The sequence below is a fragment of the Lithobates pipiens genome, unplaced genomic scaffold, assembly GCF_037356315.1.
Source record: "Lithobates pipiens isolate NorthernLeopardFrog02 unplaced genomic scaffold, aLitPip1_a1.2 Scaffold_8, whole genome shotgun sequence".
NCBI lineage: Eukaryota > Metazoa > Chordata > Amphibia > Anura > Ranidae > Lithobates > Lithobates pipiens.
Window position 1 is genome coordinate 39,954,860 of NW_027507903.1, and position 12,507 is coordinate 39,967,366.

A 12,507-nucleotide genomic window follows, 5' to 3' on the forward strand; every position below is an offset into this window, starting at 1 on the left:
AAAAATTTGAGAGCATGTTCTCAATTTTCCAGACGGAAAAACTTTTTATCGGAAATTCCGATCATGTGTATGCAATTCCGACACGCAAAAACTCAGGCATGCTCAGATTCAACTACAAGATGGAAGCTATTGGCTACTGGCTATTGAACTTCCTTTTTCTAGTCCCGTCGTACGTGCTGTACGTCACGTCGTTCTTGGCGGTCGGAATTTGGTGTGACTGTATGTATGCAAGTCAGCTTGAGCGAAATCCCGTCGGAATTCCATCAAGAAAACCATCAGAGTTTTTTCTGACCAAAATTCCGATCGTGTATACGCGACATTACAGGTGTAGAAAAAAAATATTTTTGGGGGGTACACAACCGCTTTAAAGACCAAACTTTTTCTGACATTTGTTGCTTAGTAAAAATCATTACTTTCTTCTAAAAAATTACTTGGAGCACCCAAACATGAGATATATATATATATATTAGCATAGACCCTAGAGAATAAAATGGTGGTTGCTGCAATATTTTATGTCACACCGTATTTGCACAGCGGTTTTTCAAACGGAATAAAAAAAAAAATACACTTTCATAAAAAAAAAAAAAACTAAACAGTAAAGTTAGCCCAATTTTTTTTGTATAATTTGAAAGAAGATGTTAAATCCGCAAGAATCGTCATCTTTATACTAAGCAAAAAAATTGTGATTCTCATTTTATCCAGAATCCTGCAGCTCTACATGTTTGTTTTTTTGTTTTTTGTTTTTAAACCCAAACCTTTAATATGACTTTTACTCATGTAAGTATTGTGTGTTAGTAATTCATGTAACAAATATTATGTTGTTTCCTCTTCTTTTCTTTCATTTCCTATTGAAACATTTTTACTGACTCAAGTTTTTGCTACACAGCTGAGAAAGTGTTTTCTGTTAGAAAGTTATTTAGTACAATTAGCGGAGATCCCCAAATGACCGCGTCTAAAGGATTTGTCATACCCAGATTCAATGTAAGTGTTTCCAGAGGGGGGAGGTTTTTGTAAAATGTCTCATTCAGGCGTATTCTACAATTGGGGCTGATCACACTGCAGGGAACACAACACGAGACCCTACAGCAGATCTAGAACTCACACCGTTCTCTGCAAACTGTGCTGACAGTGCATGCTGAGCCTTGTAGTTCCCAAAAAGCAGAGCCCGAGAGGCTGTGTGCCTAGGCATAATCTGGCCCCCTCCTAAACCCTGGTTCACACCGGAATGATTTTCTGGAAGCACATCAATGCTGAGGATTCCCATTGTATCCTTAGGTGCCCATTCACATGTCGCTCATGGCTCGAAAGAGTTCATGGCCTTCATGGGGCAGAGTAATGCGTTTCTGGTTCCTATAGACTTGAATGAGAGCGCCTAAAGAAAAAAAATGGGTAACATGCATTTTTCAAGCTGTTTCTTGCCTCTCCTCCTAGTAACTATCGTCCTATTGGCTAATACAAAAAAGCTGAAGTTCAAAAAACGCTTGTAGAAAGCGCAAAAAAGGATAAAAAACAAAAATGCTAGAGAATGAACCTAGCCTAAAGCCCAGCCATACATGTGTGAAGCCTAGTACACACTATGACAAAATCTGATGAACGACCATCTGATTTTCCATGAATGTGATGTGTCTTGATGTAACCGAAAATTATTTGAAAGAGGAGCTCCTGTCTCCGCCCAAAAAACTGAAAGTCAGCAGCTACAAATACTGTAGCTGCTGACTTTTAACCACTTCCCGACCGCCTCACACAGATATACTGCGGTAGAAGGGCACGCACAGGCAGATTAACGTACCTGTATGTGGCCCTTTAGTGTGCATGCCCGTGCCCGTGCCGCCGGGAGCTCCGTGACCTTGGGTCCCGCAGACTCGATGTCCACGGGTTACCCGTGATCGTCTCATGGTGAGGAAGAACGGGGAGATGCTAATTTAAACAAGCATTTCCCCATTCTGCCTAGCAACAGTGTCACTGATCAGCTCTCCCTGTAATCGGGAGCAGTGATCAGTGTTATGTCACACATAGCCCCCCCCCCCACAGTTAGAATCACTCCCTAGGACACACTTAACCCCTTCAGCACCACCTAGTGGTTAACCCCTTCACTGCCAGTCACATTTTTACAGTAATCAATGCAATTTTTTAGCATTGATCGCTGTATTAATGTCAATGGTCCCAAAAATGTGTCAAAATTGTCTGATGTGTCCGCCATAATGTTGCAGTCATGATAAAAATCACTGATCACCGCCATTACTAGTAAAAAAAAATTATCAATAGAAATGCCATAAAACGATCCCCTATTTTGTAGAAGCTATAACTTTTGCGCAAACCAAACAATATACGCTTATTATGATTTTTTTTTTTTATACCAAAAGTATGTAGAAGAATACGTATCGGCCTAAAGTGAGGTAAAAAAAGTTTTTTTTATATATTTTTTGGGGATATTTATTATAGCAAAAAGTAAAAAATTTTTTTTTTTTTCAAAATTGTCACAAATTTTTTGTTTATAGTGCAATAAATAAAAACTGCAGAGGTGATCAATTACCACCAAAAGAAAGTTCTATTTGTGGGGGAAAAAAGGACATAAATTTTGTTTGGGAGCCACGTCGCACGACCGCGCAATTGTCAGTTAAAGCAACACAGTGCCGAATCGCAAAAAGTGCTCTGGTCAGGAAGGGGGTAAATCCTTCCGGGGCTGAATTGGTTAATATAAGAACACTTTCCTGCCACTGGATCAAGCTCTGTCCTCACCCAACCTGATTCTTCAATCGGCTTCGGGTCCAGGCGCCAGCATCTTGACTAATGAAAATGCGCAAACAGCTCTGCGCTTTGTGAATGGCCCCGCAGTCTTTTAGGACCTGTGATATGGGGGGGGGGGGGGCGAACGTTTGCTCAGATTCAGCCCGGAGTGGGGGAGCGGGTACCTTTCATAATTAGGTACCCACTCACCCCCCCCCCCCCCCAAAAAAAAGTACCAAACATAAAGGAGGAGGGGGGCAGGAGGAGAAAGAGTGCGAAATTCCTTGAACAACAAAGGCAAATGTAGACAAATACACCGATCAGCCATAACATTATGACCACTGACAGGTAAAGGGAATAGCTTGTTACAATGCCATCTGAAAATTGGTGGGCTGTATTAGGCAGCAAGTGAACATGTTGTCCATGAAGTTGATGTGGTGAAAGTAGAAAAAAAAAAAAAACATGTCCACTGCCAAAAGCTTCTACAATGGTCATATGAACCGGTCATCAGAACTGGACTATGTAGCAATGGAAGAAAGTGGCTTGGTCTGACGAATCACGTTATCTTATACATCATGAGGATGGCCGGGTGCGTGTGCGTTACTTACCCTGTTTCCCCAAAAATAAGCCCTAGCATGATTGTCGGTAATGGCTGCAGTATAAGCCCTACCCCCCCCCCCAAAATAAGCCCTAGTTAAAGTCCTTGCAGGTCTTATTTTCAGGGTAGGGCTTATTTTTGGGGAAACAGGGTAGGGCTTGTTTGGGGGGTAGGGCTTATATTGCAGCCATCACCGACAATCATGCTAGGTCTTAATTTCGGGGAAACAGTGTACCTATGGAAGAGATGGGACTAGCATGCGGTACAAGAAGACAAGTTGGCAGAGGCAGTGTGATGCTTTGGGCAATGTTCTGCTGAGAAAACTTGGGTCCTGCCATTCATCTAGATCTTGGATATGCAATTAGCGGACCTCCAGCTGTTGCAGAACTACAAGTCCCATGAGGCATAGCACAAAAAGGATATCCTCCCTTAAATAGAGGACTTTAAAGGCCACAGAAACTGAGGTGCGTAGAAAAAGATTTATTACATGAAAAAGAATGATACCAGATCAAAACAGATGATCAAACATAAAAAGAGACGCCTAGCTTCTAAGTACATGTGACAAACATAACAAACAGCAAAAATATACTCATCACATGGAATTACTTTGTTTTGAGCTAAATTATGTATGACCGTACTTATCCTTACTCTCTACCCCTGACGAAGGTGTTAAACTGGAAACGCGTCGGGTGCCAGGGATTACCATCCACTAGTGTCATTTTTATGTACTGTTATATTTTGCTGTTTGTTATGTTTGTTGCATGTATTTAGATGCTAGGTGTCTCTTGTTATGTTTGATCATTTGTTATGATCTTCTTTTTCATGTAATAAATCTTTTTCTACGCACCTCAGTGTCTGTGGCCTTTAAAGTCCAATTTAAGGGGGGATATCCTTTTTGTTCTATATACTCAGGGGTAGGGCCTAAGCACTGACTTTTGGACATGGTGGGAACCTCTTTTCTCTTCATGAGGCATAGCATGACACTGACATGACATGACAGCCACAAGCATGACGGCCAGAGGCAGAGCATGATGGGACTTGTAGTTCTGCAACAGCTGCAGGTCCGCTGATTGCATATCCCTGATCTAGATGTTACTTTGGTGTTCATGCCTCAATGGGTCAGGGCTATTTTAGCAAAAGAGGGTCATACTCAATATTAGGTGGGTGGTCATAATGTTATGGCTGATATATGAATAACTACATCTTCCAGGTCGCCCTTTGCGTCTGATCATGCACGGTATTTTCTAATCAATTATTTCTGTATGATTCCTCTACACAATAAACAACAATCTGATGGGGTTTTTTTTCACTTACGATATAAATTTTCTAGCTTGCACCTCCTTTTTTTTCATCTGACCAGTCGGAATTGGCTGTTAAAAGAACTATACTAACGGACAGATAATCGACCGATCGTTTATCCAATTTGTATCCAGTTTTCTTATCATATGCCTAATGCCCTGTACACACGGTTGGACATTCCGACCACAAAATCCGTCAGATTTTTTCCGACAGATTTTGTCAGAAACTTGTGTTGCATACACACGGTCGGACAAAGTTGTCGGAAAATCCGATCGTTCGGAACGAGATGACGTTCGTTGCGTACGACGGGACTACGTAGAGGCTAGTAGCCAATAGCTTTGGTCTCATTATTTAATCTGAGCATGCGTGGCACTTTGTCCATCAGAATTCTCTACAAACGATCGGAAAAAAGTCAGATCAGATTTTGTTGTCGGAAAATTTTAGATCCAGCTCTCAAACTTTTTCCGTCGGGATTTCCAACGGAAAAGTCCGATAGAGCCCACACACGGTCGGATTTTCCGACAACATAATCCAGTCAGACCTTTTCTGTTGGAATTTCCGACCATGTGTACAGGGCATTAAGGTTTCTTGGCTGAATGAAAAAAAAAACTGATCCCATTCCCCCATCTATACATCAAACATGCACTGGTCTAAATCATTTGGTGGAGGGGGGATTATGGTGTGGGGTTGTTTTTCAGGGGTTGGGCTTGGCCCCTTTAGTTCCAGTGAAGGGAACCCCTTATGCCCCGTACACACGAGCGGACTTTTCAACATCCAAAGTCCGACGGACTGATTCCGTCAGACTATTCGATCGTGTGTGGGCTGCAACGGACTTTTGATTCGCAAAAGTCTGACGGACTTTAGAAATGGAACATGCTTCAAATTTTTCCGACGGAACTCCGCCGGACCCGGGTCCCTTCGAAAAATTTGCTCGTGTGTATGCTATTCCGACGGACTAAAACCGACGCTAGGGCAGCTATTGGCTACTGGCTATGAACTTCCTTATTCGAGTCCAGTCGTACGTCATCACGTTCGAATCCGTCGGAGTTTGGTGTGATTGTGTGTGGCCAAGTCCGCTCAGTCGAAATGTCCGTCAGAACTCTGTCGGAACTCCAGCAGAACTCCGGCAGGACTCCTTCGGAAGTCTGTCGGACATAAGTCCTCTCGTGTGTACGGGGCTTAAGGCATCGGTATACCAAGACATTTTTGACAATCTCATGTTCCCAAATTTGTGGGAACAGTTTGGGGATGGACCCTTCCTGTTCCAACATGACTGTGCACCAGAGCACAAAGCAAGGTCCATAAAGACATGGCTGAGTGAGTTTGGGGTGGAGCAACTTGGCCTGCACAGAGTCCTGACCTCAACCTGATAGAACACCTTTGGAATGAATTAGTGCAGAGCCAGGCCTTCTCATCTGAAGTCAGTGCCTGACCTCACGAATGCCCTACTGGAAGAATGGTCAAACATTCCCATAGACACACTCCTAAATCTTGTGAACAGCCTTCCCAGAAAAAATTGAAGCTGTTATAGCTGCAAAGGTTGGGCCAGCTCAATATTTTGCCCTATGGACCAAGACTGGGATATCATTAAAGTTCATGTGCGTGTAAAGGCAGGTGTCCCAATACTTTTGACAATATAGTGTATGTGTGATGAAGCAGCACACATGCATTGCTGTGATTTTGCTTTCACCAGTTACAGTGCGCTATGGTCAGGGGGCTAGTCATTAGAATGGGCTGCCTACTGCATTTACTTTGGTGCCTCGTTACCATGCGTTTTGTCACACGATTTCGCCCGTGCTTTGCCAAGGTGTGTTGGGGTGCTATTAACAGTTAATGGCACAGCGCATCTGCCTAGCAGTAAGAAGGGTCACTGGTTCAAATCCCAACCACGACACTACCTGCCTGGCGTTTGCATGTTCTCCCTGTGCCTGCTTGGGTTTCCTCCGGGTACTCCGGTTTCCTCCCACATTCCAAAGACGTGCTGGTAAGTTAATCTGATCCTGTCTAAATTGGCCCTAGTATATGAATGTAAGTTAGGGACATTAGATTGTAAGCTCCTTGAGAGTAGGGACCGATGTGAATATACAATGTATATGTAAAGCGCAGCGTAAATTGACGGCACTATATAAAATACCTTAAATAATAATAATCTGCAAAAAAAAGATGCATGTGTCTTGGGAAGCGTGGGAACGCCCATGATTTGGTGTGTGTTTAGGCGTCACACAAGTTGAATGGAGCCTCATAAAGGGGAATGCCTATGGAGTCACACCAGTAGAGGGTGACATATACCATCTCCCATCTCCCAAAATCTGACATCTGGAACAGCAACATGAAATGTCCTCAGGAAACAATTGTGAATGTGAAAGTGCCGAGAGGGGAAATCAGATCTAATGGAAGAAGAGGGATTGGACTCCAAATAGGAAAAAGCACAGCGAGGAAATCCCTACTGATCAATTCCATCAATACTGCTTATTATCATTATTCAGGACAGCTATTACCTCCTGTATCTCTTCACCCTCCCTCTTAGATTGTAAGCTCTAAGGAGCAGTCCCCTCTGATTCCTACTATATTATAGTGTATTGTATTTGTACTGTCTACCCTCATGCTGTAAACTGTTGGCGCTATATAAATCCTGTATTATAATAATAATAATAGTATAGCACAAAACAATTTGCACGGTGCATTACAAAATAAAGGGAGACCGTACAGTTACAATACAATTCAAGACAAGAAGGTTAGGAGCCCTGATCACAAGAGCTGACAATCTAAAGGCAAATGGAAGTGATATAAAGTTAGTAATGATGTGGGGATGAGTTGTTGTAAACTAATGTCACACCTTTTGGATTCAGCATTCAAATGAAGCAATGCAGAAAACATACAGATATTCCAAATACAGTACATAGAAACTGGAAGATGAAACCTTCTGGTATGAGGATCTCAGGTCTGGAAAGATAATAGCATTCAACTGCCCCCCATCAACTACTATTAGTATTTCTATGATGAAGATATACCAGAACTGTACAAGTGTACAAGTGTACCTCGCTGGAGAAATACATTAGAAGTACATAATAGTGGATTTATCACTCATAGTATTGTTGGTAAATGTGAGACCAACTTAGGAAACATCGTGCTTGTGCAATTTTGATGTTTCTAAAAACAATTGTCATAAGAATTGATCTTAGACTGTACAGATAAAGGGGAGTGGGGGAGGAGGACGGGGATGAGGATGATGTTGAGGATAGAGGCTTGAATATGCAGTGATTGATATACTATAGGATAGTGAGGAAGATGAGGATGAAGATGATAGGAGTGCGAGCATGCGATGCTTCATATACTAGATGATCATGAAGATGGTGATAAGGATGAAGAGGATGATGATGACAATGAAGATAGGAGTGTGAGCATGCAGTGATATATACAGTATATGATAAGGAGGATGATGAGGATTGAGGTCATGCGGTCATTCAAATACTATACGATGATGAAGATTATAGGAGAGTGCAATCATTCACACTCGATATGATGATGATGATGAAATATGATCATGCAGCCATTCAAACACCATATGCTGATGATGATGATGATGATGAAGATAACAGGAGTGTGTTAATACACTGATTCATATACTATATGGTGATGAAGATAAGGAGTATGCAATTATTCATAAAGGATATAATGACGATGATGAAGATGATAGGAGTGTGCAGTGATTTCTATACTATGTGGTGGTGATGTGGATGATGATGATAGGAGAGTGGAGTGATTCATATATATGACGAGGAGGATGATGAGGAGGATAATGGTGATGATAGTGTGCAGTGATTCATATATTATATGATGATAAAGATGAGGATGAAGATGATAATGATAAGGATAGCAGTGTGCAGTGATTGCTATACAATACGAAGATGGTGATGGTGAAGAGGAGGGTGAAGATAGCAGTGTGCAGTGATTATGATGAAGATAGCAGTGTGCAGTGATTGTGATGAAGATAGCAGTGTGCAGTGATTGTCATGCAGTATGAGGAGGAGGAGGATGAAGATAGCAGTGTGCAGTGATTATGATAACAACAGCAGTGTGCAGAGATTATTATACAATATGACAATGATGAGGAGGAGGATGAAGATGGTAGCAGTGTGCAGTAATTGTAATACAATATGAAGATGGTGATGAGGATGGTAGCAGTGTGCAGTGATTATGATGAGGATGGTAGCAGTGTGCAGTGATTATGATGAGGATGGTAGCAGTGTGCAGTGATTATGATGAGGATGGTAGCAGTGTGCAGTGATTATGATGAGGATGGTAGCAGTGTGCAGTGATTATGATGAGGATGGTAGCAGTTTGCAGTGATTATGATGAGGATGGTAGCAGTGTGCAGTGATTATGATGAAGATGGTAGCAGTGTGCAGTGATTATGATGAGGATGGTAGCAGTTTGCAGTGATTATGATGAGGATGGTAGCAGTGTGCAGTGATTATGATGAAGATGGTAGCAGTGTGCAGTGATTATGATGAGGATGGTAGCAGTGTGCAGTGATTGTTATACTCACAGTTGCTGAGTTGCGGACGATCCTTTGTACAGCCCGAGCACACAGCCTCCTCTCTCTCTCTCTCTCCGGAGATCTGTAGTAGAATGTTTTGGGCTCTCAGCCTTAATGACTGTTCATTGGCAGAGGAGAAGCTCGTGACGTCATAGAAGCCAAGCCCCGACTCAGCCCTCTAAGTCATGCAGTGTATGGATAGGTGGGGGGATAGGTGGGTGCCAATGGCCATAGAACACACATTGTACCGTCCTCTGTAACCCGACACCCCGCACACCCCACACACCCGCCGAAGCATAGAGATCATTGCTCTGTATTGGGGACACACAGAACACACGGATAGAACCCGTCACCTGTTGTCTCTGTTACTGGAGGAGAGGAATGAGAAGGACGGATCCCGGCCGGTGTATGGGAGGATCGTCCGATCGTCGGACACAACCCCTTCCAGTGCCGGGATACAGAGCACAGCGAGTGACTGCCAGACACCTCTCTACAGAGACATCCCCGGGGAGGATAGGGAGCACTGCTCACCAATCATAGGGCACCAACTCATACCACCAAGATTCACCCGCTACTCATATCACCAATATTCACCCACTACTCATACCACCAACACTCACCAACTCGCAGCACCGATATTCACCAACTCATACCACCAATATTCACCCACTACTCATACCACCAATATTCACCCACTACTCATACCACCAATATTCACCCATTACTCATACCACCAATATTCACCCACTCATACCACCAATATTCACCCATTACTCATACCACCAATATTCACCCACTACTCATACTACCAATATTCACCCGCTACTCATATCACCAATATTCACCCACTACTCATACCACCAACACTCACCAACTCGCAGCACCGATATTCACCAACTCATACCACCAATATTCACCCACTACTCATACCACCAATATTCACCCACTCATACCACCAATATTCACCCATTACTCATACCACCAATATTCACCCACTCATACCACCAATATTCACCCATTACTCATACCACCAATATTCACCCACTACTCATACTACCAATATTCACCCACTACTCATACCACCAATATTCACCCACTACTCATACCACCAATATTCACCCACTACTCATACCACCAATATTCACCCACTACTCATATCACCAATATTCCCCCATTACTCATACCACCAATATTCACCCACTACTCATACCACCAATATTCACCCACTACTCATATCACCAATATTCACCCACTACTCATATCACCAATATTCACCCACTACTCATACCACCAATATTCACCCACTACTCATACCACCAATATTCACCCAATACTCATACCACCAATATTCACCTACTCATACCACCAACACTCACCAACTCGCACCACCAATATTCACCCACTCATACCACCAATATTCACCAACTTGTACCACCAATATTCACCCACTCATACCGCCAATATTTACTCACTCATACCACCAATGATGGAGAAGTATTCACCCACTATTCCTTCCACTGATACAGATGACGGGGCACTATTTCTACCACCAATGATGAGGAACTATTCCTCCTACTGATACCACCAATGATGGGGAACAATTTACCCACTAATACCACCAATGAAGGGGCATTATTCCTCCTACTGATACCACCAATGTTGGGGAACTATTCACCTATTGATACCACCAATGATGGGGCACTATTCACTCACTATTCCTTCCACTGATACCGAGGATGGGGTACTATCCCTTCCACTGACACCAACAATGGGACATTATTCCTTTCCCTGACATTAATGATGAGACATTATTCCTCCTCCCACTGACAGGGCTGGATCTTACCTGTCTGATGTGGGGGTGCAGTAAAATATGTCAGGGGGCAGAGGATGGGAGGTCAGCAGTGCAGTATATAGAAGCCAGTAGGGTAGTGTACAGGGGGTCAGCAACGCTGAGAATAGGGTCAGCAGTTTGTAGGGCAGTGTATAGAGACCATTCATTTGCAGGGCAGTGCATAGAGGTCATTCGTTTGTATGACAGTATACAACGGGTTATCAGGGCAATGCGCAGGGGTTAGCAGGGCAGTGTACAAGGTGTCAGCGGGGCAGAGGATGGGAGGTCAGCAGGAGAGTGTACATGAGTCAGTAGGGCAGTGCACAGGGGGTCAGCAGTGGAGTGTACAAGTGTCAGTAGGGCAGTGCAGTGGGTCAGTAGGGTAAAGGATAGGGGTCAGCAGAGCAGAGGATAGGGGTCAGCAGGGCTAAGGACAGTGGTGACCAGAGAAGAGGAAGGGTCAGGGCACTCAGCAGAGCTTCTCCTCCCACCCCCACTCTGCACACATCCCGGACACTCAGCAGATCTCCCCCTCCCCACACATCACAATAACTAAAGCCTCGTACACACAATCGGATTTTCGTCTGGGAATTGTGTGATGACAGACTGCCTAAAATCCGACCATTAGTACGCTCCATCAGACAATTGTTGGCCAACTTTCCACCAACAAATGTTGGATGACAGGCTAGGAAATTTTCGGCGTAGACAGATTGTTGTCAGATTTTCCTATCGTGTGTACACAAGTCCATCACACAAAAGTCCAAAGTACAAACACGCATGCTCGGAAGCAAGGATGAGCCAGAAGCGGTCGGTCTTGTAAACTAGCGTTCATAATGGAGAATTAACATTCGTCAAGTGGCTAATTATGAAATCTCCAAATGCAGCGCACATTCCAGTGGCGACCCTTCCATAGGGGGCGCATGGGCACCAGGCAGTCAAAAAAAAAAAATATTTTTTTATATATATATTTTTTAAACTGGCCCTTTAAAAAAAAATATAGAAAAAAAGGTCTATCAGTGCAGTGTGTTCGGACGCCGGACACAGTGCACTTATGGGAAGCGCCATGTCTATGCAATCACAAGATTGCAGACGCGGCACTTCATTTGCGGGCTTCTGTCCCGCTTTGAGGTGCATTTCGAAGCACCAAGTAGCTTCCGCCCGGCACTCGTATCTATTACTACGGCTGGGCGGTTTGATTGACATCTGAGTTATATTTCACTTCTTGTTTTCTCTCTCCCATTGCGCCTGAGAGAGAAAACCAGAAGTATGAGAAGCGGTCTCCTCCATGGCCGCTGCCAGTGCCTGTCTGAAGGAGACACCGCAGGAGAGGACACCACAGCAAGGTAAGTGCCTCTGTGTTGGTCTGGACCTCCCACAAACAAGGGGGAGGGGGGTGTGATGGGACACAGGCTGTATTTGATGAGACACAGGCTGCATTTGATGAGACACAGGCTGTATTTGATGAGACACAGGCTGCATTTGATGGGACACAGGCTGTATTTGATGAGACAC

The 12,507-nt window shown here is 43.6% G+C and overlaps 1 protein-coding gene across 1 annotated transcript in view; it reads right to left on the bottom strand.

The window, feature by feature from the left end:
* The window catches only part of HAPLN3 (hyaluronan and proteoglycan link protein 3), a 90,058-nt gene extending 80,733 nt beyond the window's left edge, over window positions 1-9,325 (bottom strand). The window contains exon 1 of the mRNA XM_077472351.1: window positions 9,174-9,325. The gene's annotated coding sequence lies outside the window, so the exon portion shown is untranslated. The remainder of the gene's footprint in view (window positions 1-9,173) is intronic.
* Between the last annotated feature and the right edge of the window lie 3,182 nt (window positions 9,326-12,507).